Source organism: Electrona antarctica (genome assembly GCF_951216825.1).
Source record: "Electrona antarctica genome assembly, chromosome: 9".
Taxonomy (NCBI): domain Eukaryota; kingdom Metazoa; phylum Chordata; class Actinopteri; order Myctophiformes; family Myctophidae; genus Electrona; species Electrona antarctica.
In genome coordinates this window covers 18,959,955-18,976,966 of record NC_136790.1, presented here as the reverse complement: position 1 = coordinate 18,976,966, position 17,012 = coordinate 18,959,955, and the positions used below count along the sequence as shown (strand labels likewise).

The following is a 17,012-nucleotide window of genomic DNA, read 5'->3' as shown; positions in this document are numbered from 1 at the left end:
GGGGTTAAGTGCCTTGCTCAGGTTGACACTTTGACACATTGCGGAGGGCTGTAATGGAATCTGTGAGCTTTGCCTTCCCTGCCTCTTTGACCATTCAGTGTGGGCACCCCCAGCAGTTATAAGAACTTTTCGCGCCTGCTATCATGCACAAAAGACAATGTGTTAACACACGCATGACTGAAGTGAGAGCAAGTACCACACAAAAAGACTAAAGATCAAATTGACCTTTTTTTTTTCTGCCAATCTCTCCTCGCTTCAGATGCTCTGACTGACTGGTTTGCAATTAGTGTTACTTATTTACCTTTTCCAAAATAATGGCGTTACTTACAGTGCATTTTAACAGTGGGCGACAGCCAGATGAATTTTCCGGAAGCGCATTATTTGTCTATGGCAGAGGTTCTCAACGTTTTTGGCTGGGGACCCCCAAAAATGCTTTGGCCATGTCAAAACGGTAAATAATGATTTGCCAGTAGTCGCCGGGTCAAGGTTGAGAACCCTTGGTCTATGGGACCCGGCGACTACTGGCGAACGGCAGCGATAGCAGGCGAACAGGTGATAGTCGAAAAGTGGGCAGAGGAACGTTGCCCGACATCGTCCGGCGATAGTGGCCGATTAGGCGATAGCCAATGAAATTTAAGTGTCGCTCGCCGTTGTTCTCCCACTGTTAAAACGTTTTAATTACAGTACTTACAGTAGTTACATGTAAAACCTATACTCTTATTTCCCTGTTCTTTCTGTTGCCACAAAGGAAAAGGGAAATCCATCCGACGTGTTTCCTGAATGAATGAGCTCGGCTGTCAACGGACACATGCAAGTGCGGTCCCGGGTCTTGAGAGAATACAGAGGGCTATATCTTGCGCCACCCCTTAACCCTTATCCCAAATTCTTGCAATTTTTTACTATTTTCAAAAACCTTTTAAAATAGTTCAAATAGCTGATCTACAAGCTCACAACATGTAGATGTAGATCGGCTAGTTGAACTATTTTAAAATTATTTTCAAAATAGTAAAAAACAAAAGGGCCAATCCTGCAAACTTTGAAAGCCAATGTTAGCCAATTAGGATGGAATATGAAATATTGGACAGATCCATCTTGAACACATGACGGAGATAGTGTGTAACGATTTGCAGGATTTTTGGACAGAATCTGGAGGAGTAATATAAAAAAATGTGTTTTTCAAAAGTCAGCCTCCTGGTGGCGCTATAAAAGGCCAATGTGAAAACCTTGGGGCAGAGGTTCAGCTGTGGCATTCAGGGAGTGTGTGTGCAGAGTATGGCTGCAATCAAGCCAACGGTGCCGGAGATTAGCTGTCCACAGACGGACAGACGGACGGGCACACGGACACACGGACGGACGGAGTGCAAAACATGTGGGCCTCATGCGCCAATAAGTTCCTAACTTTTCCTCTTACATTTCTTCCTAAGTGAATTCCTAAGTGAAGTCCAGTCAGATTCATGAAACGTTCTTAAGTAGGCAGAATTGTTCGTAAGCATGTTCTTATGATGATGAATCCAAATCCTCGTAACTTGAAGGGGTGTGCCAGTTCATTCAAATTATCATAGGTAGACGCCCCAAATATCCTAATTAGCATCCTAATTACCATAGGGAACCGCCCCACCAATCCCATATAAGGCATTGGGAATTCACTTTCCTACCTGTGTTTTACCCAGGTGGGTGTTTTTTTGCATGACTCCATGGCCTTGCCTGCAGTCACACCTGTGTGTGATTTCAGCACACAGAAATCACAGGACCTCATACACAGAAATAAAGTTGAGTGAAGTCAAGAATACCTAAACTAAAGTCTAAATATGGTGGAACACCAGACTCCAAACATTAAAAAGCAATAGTACTGTGGTGTGGAGGTACTGAAGTGAACAGAAATGTTCATATTTTCAATATTTCAATATTTTCAATATTCATGAATGTATTTTATTATTTATCTCACAATAGTCAACTTTCACCACTAGACATCAATGTAAATTTGCTGAAATTATCATATTATCCATATGTCATGTTCAGAAGTAGTGGATAGTAGTGGATATAAAACATGTTAGCACTGGAGGGTGCATGGATATGGAGGGGCTTTAAGGCAGCAACTGCTTGGTATGTAATGGTGAGGAAATAGGGGTGTTGAGGGTGATATCGTGGTGCAAGGGGTGGGATAGGGGGGCTAGCAGGTAGGAAGCTTACAGGAAAATGGAGGTGGTGGCTGTTGGTATACGGGGTGGGGGTGTAAAGGGGGGGGATGATGGCGGGTGGGGTGGGGGTTATGTGGTGGGTATGGTGTGTTTGTTTGGGTTGGGTTGTAAAGTCTAAACCAGTGGTTCTCAAACATTTTCATGTCAAGGACCCCCAAATTGACATGCATTCTGCAGACCCCCATATGAAAATATTTTCTGCTAGGGAAATGTTTTGAAGATTTATCAAAATGTTTCGAAAATAGCCGATCTACAAGCTCAAAATGGGCAGTAATGGGACACTGTTTGTGAGCTTGTAGATTGGCTATTATCAAAGTATAAAATGGGATTAAAGTGGTAAAATGTTCCATATTTTGCCGTGGACTGCCTGGAACTTCCTCAAGGACCCTTTGAGGTCCTCAGACCAAACTTTGAGCATCATGCAGAGGGCGCTGTTTTTCCTTTGTTTTCAGATTGCACTTAAGAACAAAAAAGGCACCCTAAGAGTGCTCCACAGTGTGCGTAGATTCTGTTCTTACCTACGAACAAATTACAGCTAAGAAAACATTGAGGGATCCCAAAACCTTCTTAAAAACTTCCTAAGTGGGTCTAAGAACAAATTTCCTCTTAAGAACTTCTTAAGAACGGTTGGCGCATGAGGCCCACTCTCTCCCCATGCCTTCGGCCTGGTGGAGACAATAATGACAAATAAGTATAGGGATAAGGGTGGTGCAAGATGGAGCCCAGAGAGTCTTTTCACACTATTTTTGGATTTATTGGTGAAAGGAGGAGATCAACGTCAATGCAAATTAGCCATGGTGAGCACAGCACGTCTCCACAACACCCCGGTAAGTTAGAGGCTGCACTCTTGACTTGACTGTTTACCAAACTTCCTCAGGTGGGATTTAATTGTCTGTAACATTGTTTTAAAGTTTATTTAGAGCAGAGAAATTGCTTTGCCAGGCAGGACAGGTTCAGAGCTGACAGGGAAATGCAAATGTTCCCATTCATTTGGACAATGATAGTCTCCAGGTGGTCTGGAGGTGTGAAGAACCTCTCTGCCTGGGGGAGAAAGGGTGAGAGCAGTCAATTTTGCTGAAAATAACCGTAGATTAACGTCAGGGATGGTATAATGATGCCTAATGAATTACATATTTATAAAACGTTTCAGATGACCCCCCACCCCCCCCCCCCCCCCCCCATTATTTGAATTGGATATTTAGGAAAAGTCATGAAAGGGGAACCTTCTGAGAGCTTCATGAACAAAGATAATAGACTTCAAAATCTCAAATTCGATCAGACTGACTGCTTAAACACTCAAGTGTTAAATAAGGTGACATGCACCGATTTCTCATTATTTATTAACAGCCTGTGTTGCAGCTTGTATGTAGTTCTGCTATTTTTAAATGCGACAAAATAAATGTTATATCTTCAAATAAATTGTGTATGATCAATTTTACATGTTGTCTATGTTGATGCTATTGCTTTTGTACATTCTACTGAAGTGACATTTTTAATACAGTACCTTTACATCAGCCCGTTTGGCCCGCCCTCAGCCCTCCACTTCCTGTGGTGCGCCTGTGTTTTCATTCCCACTATCAACAATGTATACACGTTCTGAATGGCCCTGCTGACAGATTCGTTAGCGAGTACAGGTGGAATCGCGATATTTTTGAGTATGCTAAAGCTGTACTACTTCTACCCCAAATTTTAAACAGGTTTCCTGCGCAAGTGCTGATTCTTTTTTTTTTTTTTTATCCCACGATTTTGTAACCCATTTTTCACCCCTGTGTCAATTATCTAATGTGATCCTGGGCTCTGCCGCTCTACACACCCTCCACCAACCTGGGGAGAGTAACGGACTTGAACTCATGCTTCCTTCGTGCATGAGTGTCCAAGTCGCTCCTTTACACCTGACAGGGGGGAGTTTCCCTGGTTGGACGTAGGACACGCCGCCAGCGCCCACAGTGTCCCGAGCGGGAATCGAACTCCCTATATGTCTCTCTGTTTAGGGTACCAACAGGTGACAAAGTGGCGCTGTTTTCATTTTATTTTATTTTTTACCATTGAGCTAGAGCCTGTACTGATAAACCCCCCACACGAGGGCCCCTAGGCCAGTCATTTTTTGCAGGGCCCCCATAGCGTGCGTGTGCGCGACATATTTGTGTTTTTCCGTGTTTTCATCATCTTTTTGACCTACATTTAACAGATTCAGTGGCCAATGAAGGGTCCCAGAAGGACGTCCCTTTGCAGGGCGTCAAACCTTACCGTAACCTAACCTTACAATTTCCCCGAGCGCCCCTGAGAGCCAAGGGCCCCTGGGCCACGGCCCCACTGGCCCGATGGCTAATTTGTCCCTGAGTCTCAGGTCCTGCAGCTGTGTCTAGTTTCTCCCGGTGGATCCTGCCGGGAGCTGCCTATGCCATAGAGTTATGGCTACAGTAGTTACAGTATATAACTAAATTACAGTATATAGAGTTACAGTATATTGTATTAACTCTACCATACAGATTTGACAAAATTGCATCTTACTAGTCCTTACCCGTTCTGAATATATGAACAGCAAATGATGTTCAGTGTGGGTAATGCAATGTAATAGATCACATTACTGATAGGGGGGGAATTGTTTACAGATGGTCTAACAACAACAGGGTTTAAGTCCACCCGGACGGGGAATTGCCTTGGCAACAGTTACAATCCTGTGCACTTTTATATCTGTTGGATCATAACATATGAATACTTGTGATGGTGATGTTCAGTGTGTCACGCAGTCACGCTGGGTGCGCGCAGGGCTGTAACCTGTCGTAGTCAGTGTCCAGGCTTTCAGCGTGCATGTAGCCTATATGGCACAGTGGTTGAGGAGGAAGCGGACAGTGTGGTGTCGAAACAGCGCGTGTGTTCACTTTAACATGCCCCCGTCCAACTGTCAGAGCTGGCTTTCAGGTGCCAGGTGCCACGCAACCCCCGCGTTGGCCGCGATGCTTCCCCAAAGAAGAAGTGATGTCGACTGACGCAAGAGTAGCTGTAGTATCAGGGTCCGAGTTGTTTTCCCCGTATGTTACGCGGAAAAGTGTGTCCCAGTATTAATCTGTGTCCGTCCCAACATGCATTTCACTGGTGACACTGGTGCAACGTCATTTGCGGGGAGATGAGTTGTTTTTTACGCAAATTAATTTAATTGAGATGATTGTTAGAATGTTTGGCGTGTGTAATGCAGGGCTGTGCGGCGCTAGGTTCCGTAAGGCGGTCCGTGTGTCGTGGCGTTGTGAGAAGGCGCAGAAAGCGAGCAGCTGTCTTGCTCTATGCTAAGGAAGTATTCTGACAGACAGCGACCGAGAGAAATAGACAGTGGGCGAGCGATCGCTAAATTATTAGATAGATCCATCAAAAAGTTACACAGTGCTGCTTTAATACAATTTAACTTTTACAATTGGGGTGGTTTAAATTTGTCCCCCTGCTCTTCTATGGAGACATTTAGATCATGTCAAAGGTCAAGTCTCACCTATAGATACAGGACACATCTTGACCTCATGGTCGTCAAGATTACATTCATCCCCTGAGCAAGCAGGCAGGCTCTATTAACTCAATGGTAAATATTTCTGGAAACCATGGAGGTTCAAATCCGAGAAAGAAAGAAATAAAGTACTTCCACCACTGGAAAAGACTCAAGCGGTCTCATGCAGTGCTTGGATGTCCCCATGTGGAGAGAGTTGAAGTGTGGTGCACACTCAACAACACTGAGCGCTAATTGTTTGATTCGTTTTCCCTCGATGGGAAAAGGATTTTCCAGGAGCGCCGCCTGCCTCTCTGCCCCTTGTAGCAGTGTAGCCTACTGGTGAGTCATGCTGTGCGCTCCGTTGCACAAGTGCTGTATAGAGGCTAGTAGTGATATTATCTAACAAAGAAACCCACATACTGTACAAAAATAACCCACGTTACATAATGGTTTAAACCGTGGCACACCCAGGAAGACTACTAGCTCTCCTGGCTGGCTGGCTGGCACACAAATGGAAGTTCGCTGCTACACTGCTACAGCTTCGCTGTGCCAAATCGCTTCCCTCGCACGTGTGCATTTCCAGTTCTTGAAAATGTGGGCACTAAATCAATTACTGTTTCTGTATTTATATTTTTTTCAAAGGGGGTAAACATTAAATAATAAAAACATGCTGACAAAAAAGTGCAAACAATTTTCTTGACCCATACAGTAAATTAACGTAAATACATAGCCTATATTTGTACATATTTGACAAGGACCAATAATAACTACATTCATACAATTCCAATGTATACTAGACAACTAAAATACCTACTATTTGCATGGTTATAATTAGGTTTTGCTGCCATTCGGCCCAGCTCTTTATGGAGGACTTGAAGTTAAACAATAGGGCTTTTCTTCTATATTTCTGGGTAAATTGTTGGAGCTATTTGTGATAATCGGTGATGACAAGTGCACATGCAGTGCCGTCTCTACAGGGGGGCATTGGGGCCCCCCCAGATTGGATTGTGTGCCCCTCCAGTCCAGATTGGCCAGTAGTAGGCCTACTCTACCCTACTGTAGCAATATTTTAATGTTAAATGTTAAATCTACAAGTTCTTCATGATTATTGTAAATATATACATGAATGAATTGAATAGTTAATAGAAATACAAGGTAATATATGCACGCAGAAGACATTATAATGCTCAACATATTTGTATTTCTTTGTTTGTTGTTGGTGCTGCTGCATAAATTGTAGCCTACTTGTAGCCTTTTTCAAGCATCACTTTGTTAACACATTCTGGGCGGGAACCCCTTTTGGTGTTAGCATTATGTTATGCTTTAGCTATTGAAAAATAGCAGATCTACAAGCTCATAGCGCGCCACCGAGTGGCGCGCTACGAGCTTGTAGGTCTGCTATTTTTGAAAAATAGAACCACTGACATAGAAACATAGCTTTTTCAGAAAACTGTCAGGTTGTAGAAGACATTTTTAAAATCTGATCTCAGGTCGAAATGGGTTAATAGGCGACTATTTGTTATACATACAGTATGAGGGTTTGAAAAATTAAGTGCCCCGTTTAGAAAAAAGTATGCCCCCCTGCTGATTTGTGCCTGGAGACGACGGCACATGGGGTGTAACGTTGAAATGAAGTTCAATCCCCGGTGTTACAGTTGTAATCACCTCTCTCTGTGGAATTGGAATTGACTTATAAGGAAACAAATACAAATGAACTCACCACTTATGCTGTATTAACAAAATGTCAGAAATAATGATTATATACTGTAGCTGTGTGCCTTAACTTATATGTCCTTGAAGGGTTCAACGTTATGTTTATGCAATAACTCAAGTATCTTATGCACTGCTTCAAGGGAGGTTAGTGATCTCAGATTCAGAGTTACACCGCCAGTGCAAACCGCATGCCCCACATACATCAAACATGTAACATAATGTATGTCGGGGGAGGATCGGTCCGCGGAAAAATGGGGGTGAGCCTGTTTTGGGTGGAGCGTTCCGGTTACCGGAAGAAGTATACTCGTATTTTTTGTGAGACAGCGTTGGTAGGGCCAGAGCCATAGAGTATAGACAGAGTTACGCAAACTCTGTTCACTTCATGGGGCCAGTCCAATGGCGGCTCTTCTACATATACTGTAGACTTCTATTGAGAATGGGGACAACAAATAGGGACCTGGACCGGAAGTAGGCAGAAATGCATTGGACACAGGCAACAGCCCAGCTGTAATGATCTTAAATCCCTTTATTTTAGATTGTTTTGTAGCCCTCACTAATGTTCACGATAAAATAGCACACATTTTTGCCTGGTGAAACCTGGCTTATGATCGCTGCTATTGGCTATACTATGCGGACCTTTGCGCGTCCTGATTGGCCGGCCGAGTCTGACACCATACTCTGAAACGGCGCCTAAGCCAATGGGAGTCTGACCCCATACTTTCCGCCGCGTTGAAGTCTCAACCAAGCCCTCAGACTTCCATTGAAGTGAATAGTGGGTGGCGGGCTCTGTCTCATAGGAGGGATGTGGGCAGTTCAGAAACCTGTCTTCCAGTGACATCATCGTTAGGCAGATTTATTTTGCAACAATATTTTTGAGGGGCGCTAGCCTGCAGTTTCTATTAGCTTGGATTTCCCATCGATGCGGTCACTGGAAGACGGGTTTCTGAACTGCCCACAGCCCTCTTATCGTCTTATAAGACACAGACCGATTGTGCTATCGTATATCATGAACATTAGTGAGGAGGACCAATTATATGAAGATGCAAGTGGTGAAGTCATCCTTAATGTATGCTTTGAAATAATAATAAAAATCTACAAATAACTAGTAACTAAAGTTGTCATATAGTGGCGTATTATATGGCGTAGAATATTTGCCTCCGAGGTGTAGTGGAGTAGAAGTAAAAGTATTGAGCATTGTAAATAGCCAAGTAAAGGAAAAATAACTCACATTTTTACTCAAGAACAGTACTTGGGTAAATGCACTTAAGTTACTTTACCCACCACTGCTGGCTCATCCTTCCTATTTATTTCCCCAGCTCACACCTTGATGCCAATCGATTAAAACAAAAAATAATTGCTGTACATTCTACTGAACTGGAACTGTAGACAGTTACGGAAATACATCTTCTCGATCCATTAAAAAAAAATCTGAATCTCAGATAAATCATCCGTCCTTCACGCATTAGTAAACATATAGGAAGCAGTGTTGTTTATGGCAGCAAATTTTGATTTTAGTTTTAGTGACATTTTAGTCACCTGGAATGTCTTAGCGTTAGTCTAGTTTAATTTAGTTGACTAAAATGTCATAAGATTTTAGTCGACTAAATCTACAGCTGATTCAGTCGACTAAAATGTATTTTGTCGGGCCTTGATGCCGTCATAATGACTGATTTTACACGTGTTGTGTGCTTGTAGATCGGCTATTTTCAGCATACAACCAAATGTAAAATGACTTATACTGATCTCTTGTCAACTATAGTCCCTAACATTTTAGTCTAGTTATTATTTGTTGACGAAATTGTCGATATATTTGTCTTAGTTTTAGTCACAACAGCTGCTTATTTTTCATTTAGTTTACATTTAGGTTTCGTCAGTGGAAAAGGGTATAGTCGACGAACATTTTTCGTCTTAGTTTATAGTCGACGAAATAAAGCACTGATCTGACAGTGACGAAAGCATCCTCTACTGTGGGAAATGTCCCGAGAGAAGCCTGAGCTAACGCTAGACATTTCTGGCCTAGATGGGAGGGCTGCAGCTCAGATTTGCGCACACCCTGGATTGGTTCACCGATCTGTCCGTCAGCCCCGGTCTCTCCTTCCCCCAGTGCAGCACTGTTATTGTGTCGACCAGAAGCAGAAACCACTGGTTGCTGGAGAATACCATTCTAACGGACTGTCAAAGTTATTTCCACAGAGTCGGCACACGTTGGTTTTTTTCTTAGACGGTGTGGTGGGTTCTTCAGCCATTTTCCTCGCATAGCCTCGTTTGACGTTCCACTGGTAATGATTTCCTCACGGTGTTATTTTGAGGGGTGCACACCGCTCAGAGCCCTGACGTCACATCATTTGAAGCGACGCCTACGCGGAAGGGTTGACTCCCACGTTTAGGCCAGTGCAGCCCATGCGTAAATCCAGGCTTTCATTTTTCGCGCAGACGAAATGAAAGCCTGGGTATCGAGGCTATCCCGAGAGAAACTAGCAATCACTGCTTTTATATTACACGGTGAAATCCTCATTTATAAACTCACACAGCAACATGGGCCCTGAGGATGTGGCATTTCTACACCCACTTGAGTTAAATTAACGAAGAAAATGACATCCACAGAATCTTGTCAAGTTGTCAATTTCTTTTTTCATACTGTAGGCCTGCGACAGTAAAGACATCTCAATTTTCTTTGACATGAATACGCTATTTAACAGCTTTCTGAGATTATACTGCATTACTAATACGTTTTAATTAGACTCTCGCACAGCGCACGAGCACAGGAATATTAAATGTTGCTTATAATAGCTCATGTTAGATTCCAGCTGATAAGAACACAATAAAGCTAAAATAACTCAACAATAGGGATTGATTAAGATTAAACTGATTAGGTTTTCTCAATAATGTACATAGTATACATGTACACTATAATACACCTAGTTTGGTATCAATTAGTCAAATAGGATTATAAGATTCTTCTACACGTTGAGCATGATCATGAATACTGAATAGGCTTATGCACAGTAAAGTCCTTAGTTTTGATTTCACTCCGAAGAGTCTACAAGTGGACCCAAATGGACCCGTATGAGTCCATTTGGTTCCATTTGCACACTCTTCAGAGTTTAAAGGTAAAGTATTCTTTCTCTGCCGGCTAGCTGTTAGCATTTATGAAGTTCCCAGTGCCACCATACGCGTTCATTTTAAGAGAAGTTTCTCTTAAAGGAGCGCAAAAATAATTAAGTGATATTATTGGTTAAAAAATGTTATATGCTGCTAGGAATCATTGCTTGATTGATTGATTGATTGATTGATTGATTGATTGATTGAAATATTTATTAACAGTTTGCAGAATTACAGTACATTTCAAGCACAAACTCAATACAAAGGCTGTTAACTGTGAGTGGACGACCCAATTAAGCATTACACTTGTTTACAATAGGGTCCACCATGTTCAATTACAAATAGACACTTCTATATAGACAAAGAACAGAACAGGAATTCATCATAATGGAGGTAAAAAGGGAAAATAAACATATACAGTGAGGGAAAAAGGGGGGGGGGGGGGGGGGGGGGGGCGGTGGGGGGGGATTCAGATTTTACGGGAGTCAAGGGATTTGCATGTCTTAATGACTGTTGGTAGGGCGTTCCACATTTTGGTGGCATAATTTTGCTGTAGAGTGTTTGTTCAACCACAGCTCTCTCCAGCTCTTTAATAAACAGAAACATAAATGTTCTGGTGGCTTGCCAATTCCAAGACCATCAGAATAGGGCAGCCATGTACCAGCTTGTTCCACTTCCAATTTTGTAAGCTCAATATTCTTTATGTCGTCACATCCAACTTCACTTGTTTATCCCGCATCCGGTATGAGTTCCTTATCCTGATTGGATAACATTAAGTATCCAAACCTGAACATGTCATTTTCCGTTTAATAAAGAGCTTAAGAGAGACAGGGAAATGGGGAGACTACTGCACCTTTAAATGCATACTGGGATTTCATTCTGTACAAGGTTGGTCAGAGCACACGCCACAAATGTAATGCAGTCAACACAGTTCCCTAACAAGGTGTCTCATTCTTTCTGTCTTTCACACCCACACACATACTGTAAATCCACTCACTCAGGTGTAGATAAGCAGGCATATGTTTGTGAGAGACTGCATTCTTGGCAATCCATTTCCCTTCATTTTTATTCCCTGACAGTCCTTAGCTGCCTGCCACTCCATCACAGCGCCTATCCTTTTCGGTCTGAGTGCACTTCACAGACTCACAGGCTCATCTCGTCTGAGTACTTCCTTCGGTTCTTCTTCAGTGGCTTTCTTGTTTATGGCCTTGTCATGGTGCATAGTGCTGTGCGCCTCACCCCCTGGCAACCCGATAGAAACTCACTGCAGCGTAACTGGACAAAGTAACCCAGTACTTCAGTCAAAGTATAGATAGTGCTGCTATAATAATATCTCTCTATATATCCAGCAAAGCTATTCAGAGTGACAAACTCAGACTGGACATATTGATTAGGCGGGCTGGCATGGTGACTGACTGCAGCTTGACTCTGTGTGGAAAACATGGCAGAGGACATTGGCTAAGGCAGTATCCAATATCCATACTGGATGATGCCAGCAGCCACAGCAGCCACATACTGCCCACAGGCTAGCACTTTATACTCGCAGAAGAGCACATTCAGTTTCTATCACAAAAGTGTAGCACAGCCAGATTGAGGAACTCCTTCATTTCAAAGGCCATTACACTGTACAATGAAGGAGGTGGGAGGGGGTAAATTAAGTAGCCACTACTTTTTAGTTAGTCAGAAAAATAAATTGCAAAATGTGCAAAGATTTGTGAAATATGTGGAAAATTGCAAAATATACGGGAAGTTTGTGCGGACATTGATATCAATAATAGTATAATGCAACACACTGTGAACTTATAAATGTAGGTATTAGTTGAGTCAGAAGTACAATATTTGTCTTTGAAATCTAGTGAAAGTCATGAATATCCAAAAATACAAATACTCAAGTATACCGGTAGCCTATTAAAAAGGTTTACTTAACCCATTCAGGACGGAACCCCCTTTAGGTGTTTTAAGAATTATGTTACATTTTAGCTATTGAAAAATAGCAGATCTACAAGCTCGTAGCGTGGCACTCGGTGCCGCGCTATGAGCTTGTAGATCTGCTATTTTTGAAAAATCGTGAAAATGTGTCGCAAATCTCGCAGCTTGGACTCCTCCTCATGCGTAGAAGAAAGCATGAGGTCAGTCCGCTGCCCCCCCTCCCCCAGGCTGGCAGAGGAAGTGTAGCGCCCAGGATAACATTAGATAATTGAGCAGTTGAGACGAATAACAGTCTAAGTCCACACTAATTATACATAATGTATAAAATGGTGCATTTTTATATAGCGCCTTTATCCAAGGCGCTTTACATAGATTGTGCATTACATTCACCAACACACCGATGCCGGAGGAAACCATGCAAGGTACCAACCTGCACATCGGGAGCAATTAGGGGTTCAGTGTCTTGCTCAAGGACACTTCGACACTAACTCTGGGGGAGCCCGGATTCGAACTGGGAACCTTGCGGTTACCATCCAGCCACTCTACCCCTGAGCCACCGCCGCCCTATAAATGATGGATTCGGAGAGGGGTCAGAATAAATTACAGACTTAGACTGTTATTCGTCTCAACTGCTCAGTGAAAAAAATGGGTTGCAAACTCCTGGGATAAAAATTATGAAGAAAAATAATAATAAATGGGTTAAGTGCAGTACTCATTAATCAATAAGTACGTAAGTAATGAGTCCACCTCCGCCCCTTGTAATTTGCAACCCTTCCATTATACTCACCAACAACAATACCTTCTACCTTGCAGCTGCCTATATAGTGCTGCTCTCTCTCTGGAGTGCATTCATCTTCCTCACTGGGCAGCTGCTGTCTAGTCCACTTTACAGCCTGTAAGCACTTTGCTGTGTAAATATATACTGTCACCTCGCTCTCTATCTCTATCCCCTTTGCAGCCAAGGTCTCTTTAGCCATAAAGGATATAAACTCTGTATCCCTTTTTAACCACTAAAAGCAGTACTTCAGCCAAATAAATGACTTATTTTCTATCAATTACACACAGCCCCATGCAGCCAGGAGGCAATTGCAGCAGGAGATCCACTTTGCTGCTTAGCAATCCACAAAAAAAAGCGGTGTATAATTGATAGAAAATGAGTCATGTTTTGGGTGAAGTACCAAACGATAACTATAATTATAGATTAAAAATCGTTCTAAGAATTTGCAGAATTCACACCACAGCTATAGCACATGTTGAACGATAGTTCAGTAAAATCAGAAGTTGTTATCGTTAATTTGGATGCTGGGGTTCAAGTATTTATGAAGTAACAGGTGACAGGTGTCCCATGGTGGAGTGGGCTAAGAGTCATGCAATATTTATTGGGGACTTTGGACTCATTGTTGGACAATTTGATTACATTTACATTTAATTTACTTTCAGACGATTTCGGTTTAATGCCGGAGGGACCAATTATTTCCTCATTATTACTGAACAATGCGTTTCCATGGAGACTGACCCAGTTGCATTTATGCATTCAATCCGGCCCGGGCAGCAGTTCACTTGTAAATTAAAGTGAATTTGCATTTGATCAAACTAATAGAATTCAGAGGAAAAAGAAAACAGCCACAATCCATTTTAAATGATAAAAGACTTTGACTTTATTAAGGTGGCCATTCAGCGCTCTGCTTCACATAGGCTTACCTCGTCTTTGATTCAAATTACTCTGAGAGAATTTTAAAGAAATGGATGTGTCCTCTAGTCTGTGATAATGACCATGATGTATTGTAAGGTATGCCAAAGGGCTCTTTTATTCCACGAAGCAATTGAAGTCAACGCTCCAATTAAAAGCTAATTTCCCAAAGGGTCAAAAAGCTAAGGTCATCAGTAGTATCCAGGATGCCCCCCGCGCACAGCCTTCCAGAGTCTACTAACGAGTACTGTAGAACAGACTGAGCAAGGAATCCCTTTAGTTTTGGCGTTCTTTTGGGTTGAGCGCTAACCAGTTTCAGGAGCCGTCCCTTTACAACTTACAATAGTCTTCTCCAGCCAGCCAACTCTAATCCGATAAACTTCTTTAAAAAAAAAAAGCTGGCATTAGAAACGAACGGCCGTATAAACCGTAAAGCCTTTATGCTTCACCCTTAAATGAGTTGTCATCTTAGTAGTATGAATCGGGATAATGGCAGGCAGGCTGACAGAGAGGCAAACATCTGCATGGGCAGCACAGAAGAAAAAAAAGTAGCTGACAAACTTGCCAGTGAAGCCAAGGAGAGAAGCTGACAGGAAACAATGTGACCTGATGAAATAGACAGCTCACCAGGGGTATTAAACAAATTGAATATCCATCAACGAAACTAGGCTGAGAGATGACAATGAAATATCTGAGCAGCATGCACAGCATGGCTCCTCTGTTGTTGGGTAAGATCGACTTTGCCTATGTACTCACTCAGGCACAAGTACGCGGTACGCACTTTCAACAGCATGCCAGCATAACAGCATCGCCAAAAATGTGTGATGATAGTGCTCTTTGGCTTGCAGGGAAGCCAAAGCAACCATGGAGAAAATAATCCAAGGCACTCTAGTTACAAAGCCTTCATTTTGTTGTCTATTTCATTGTAAAAATGCTAAAAACTAGGCATTGTAAAACAACATGACAGCCCACGCGTAGTGGCATGCACTGAAGAAGGCTGTTGTAGAGCTACCCAGGGGTTGTATCCCTCGCCTGTTCTTATCTGTGGAGCAGCAGGTGTCGTCAAACTGTGTACGGTAAACCGGTAAATTATGCACTGTATTTCTCTTATTAAAATAAATTAAAATGTAGTTTTACAACCTTTGAATTCAGGGGGTGATACAGGGTGATATTCATAAAAGTTATAATAAAGGTGTAAAAAAGTACAAGGTTTGAAAACAGCAAACACTAGTGTCTGGTCTTGTAAAAACTATGTGTAGCAATTACTATTGTAGCCAATATGTGTCCCTGGTATTGCTAAACACCCAATGAATGTGGCCCCTCTGCCTATAAATAAGCAGAGGGGCATCCACGAATAATGACGAGAGACTCAGGGGACATTGAGAAAACTCATCTTCAAGATCCATAGCCAACATAAAACTGTTCTCCAGCAGATTACTTGTAAACTAGTGTGCAGATGTGAAGAACACATCTTGTGGCAAAACTGTGTGAGAAGCTAAAACAAAATGAACTTCATGAGAAAGAAAGACGTCTTCTCCCAAAGCCTCAATAAAAATGAAATAGAGGCTTATTATAGACCTGCCTATTGTGATGGCAATTTATGGCATGAGGCAATGGAATGTCTATCATCATGTCATTTTAGGGTGTAATGTAAAATGACTAATCTTTCAAGACCCACAGAATATTTAGTTCTTTGACGATGTAAACGCCAAATATCCAGAGACGAGAGTGTGTGTCTGGGGGGGTTACCATGATGTTCTGTTCTTTAGTTATTGGCAGGTGAATATAGCTTGTTTTCACCAAAAACACTGTCTGGGAACATAAAGCATAGAACATTTTATTTTTATAAATCCTATGACATTAGACAAAACCGTCTTGGATTTTTTAAAATTATATCACGTTATTAGTGGGTGTGCTCTTCTTTCGGAAGTCCTAGGATCACTCACAGATTGCGGAAGAGCGCCCTCTATCGTAAACACTGAAAACACCACATGACGGACACGTGAGTCATTGGCGGTCTGTGCGTTGGATTGAAATGAATCAATGATGTATGTATGTGTCAATGTCAGTCAATGAGTGTGAAATTATAATAGACATTATGGGACTTGTGCATTTCCATACATGAGTTAGTTGAAAACAAAAGCAGGGAATGCATGTTTTATGCATGCCAGAATAGAACACAGGTTCCATGCACAATAACGTGTGTCGACTACTACAGCCTTTTTGGTCTTGGGTGAAAAAGTTTCCTATTGAAACAGTGAATAAAACCTTTTTTTCCCTCCTCACATATCTATATCTATAATCTAGCTGAAGAAGAAATTCCCTACACTACCAACAAATGCAGTCTATAAGCCCTAGCTGCCCTGGCCCTCTCTGACTATGATGTAATAGGAGTTAGAACAGATAATGGCGGTGGGAGAGAATATCAAGGAGGAAACTCGAAAGAGAAGATAACAAGACTATAACCCACGAGGAAGTACAATGAGATTTACCAGAGATAATTCAATTGTAATTATTTGATTCATACTGTAAAACAGGTCACACAAAGAAAACACCAAAGATGAATGGCGATAGAAAATTAACCAAAGGGAGCCTGCAAAGGAATAGCATGGGAGGATTGGGAGCCCACAAGAATAGATAATAAGATAGGAGCCCGCAAGGATAACATAATATAATAGTTCATAAAATATATAGTAAAACAGGTTGGACAGGTTGACAGCAGTACAGAAACAAGTAGCTGACAAACCTGCCAGTGAAACCAAAGAGAGAAGCTGTCAAGAAATAATGCAATCTGATGAATTAGACAGCTCAGCAGGGGTATTAAACAAATCAAATATCCATCAACAAAACTATAGGCTGAGAGATGACTATAATATTTGAGCAGCGCACACACACCCATGGCACT

General features: G+C 42.1%; 1 protein-coding gene across 2 annotated transcripts in view; it reads right to left on the bottom strand.

Annotated features, from left to right (window-relative positions):
* Positions 1-17,012, bottom strand: part of slc2a9l2 (solute carrier family 2 member 9, like 2) — a 249,194-nt gene that overhangs the window by 52,067 nt on the left and 180,115 nt on the right. The gene's annotated exons all lie outside the window — the stretch shown is intronic.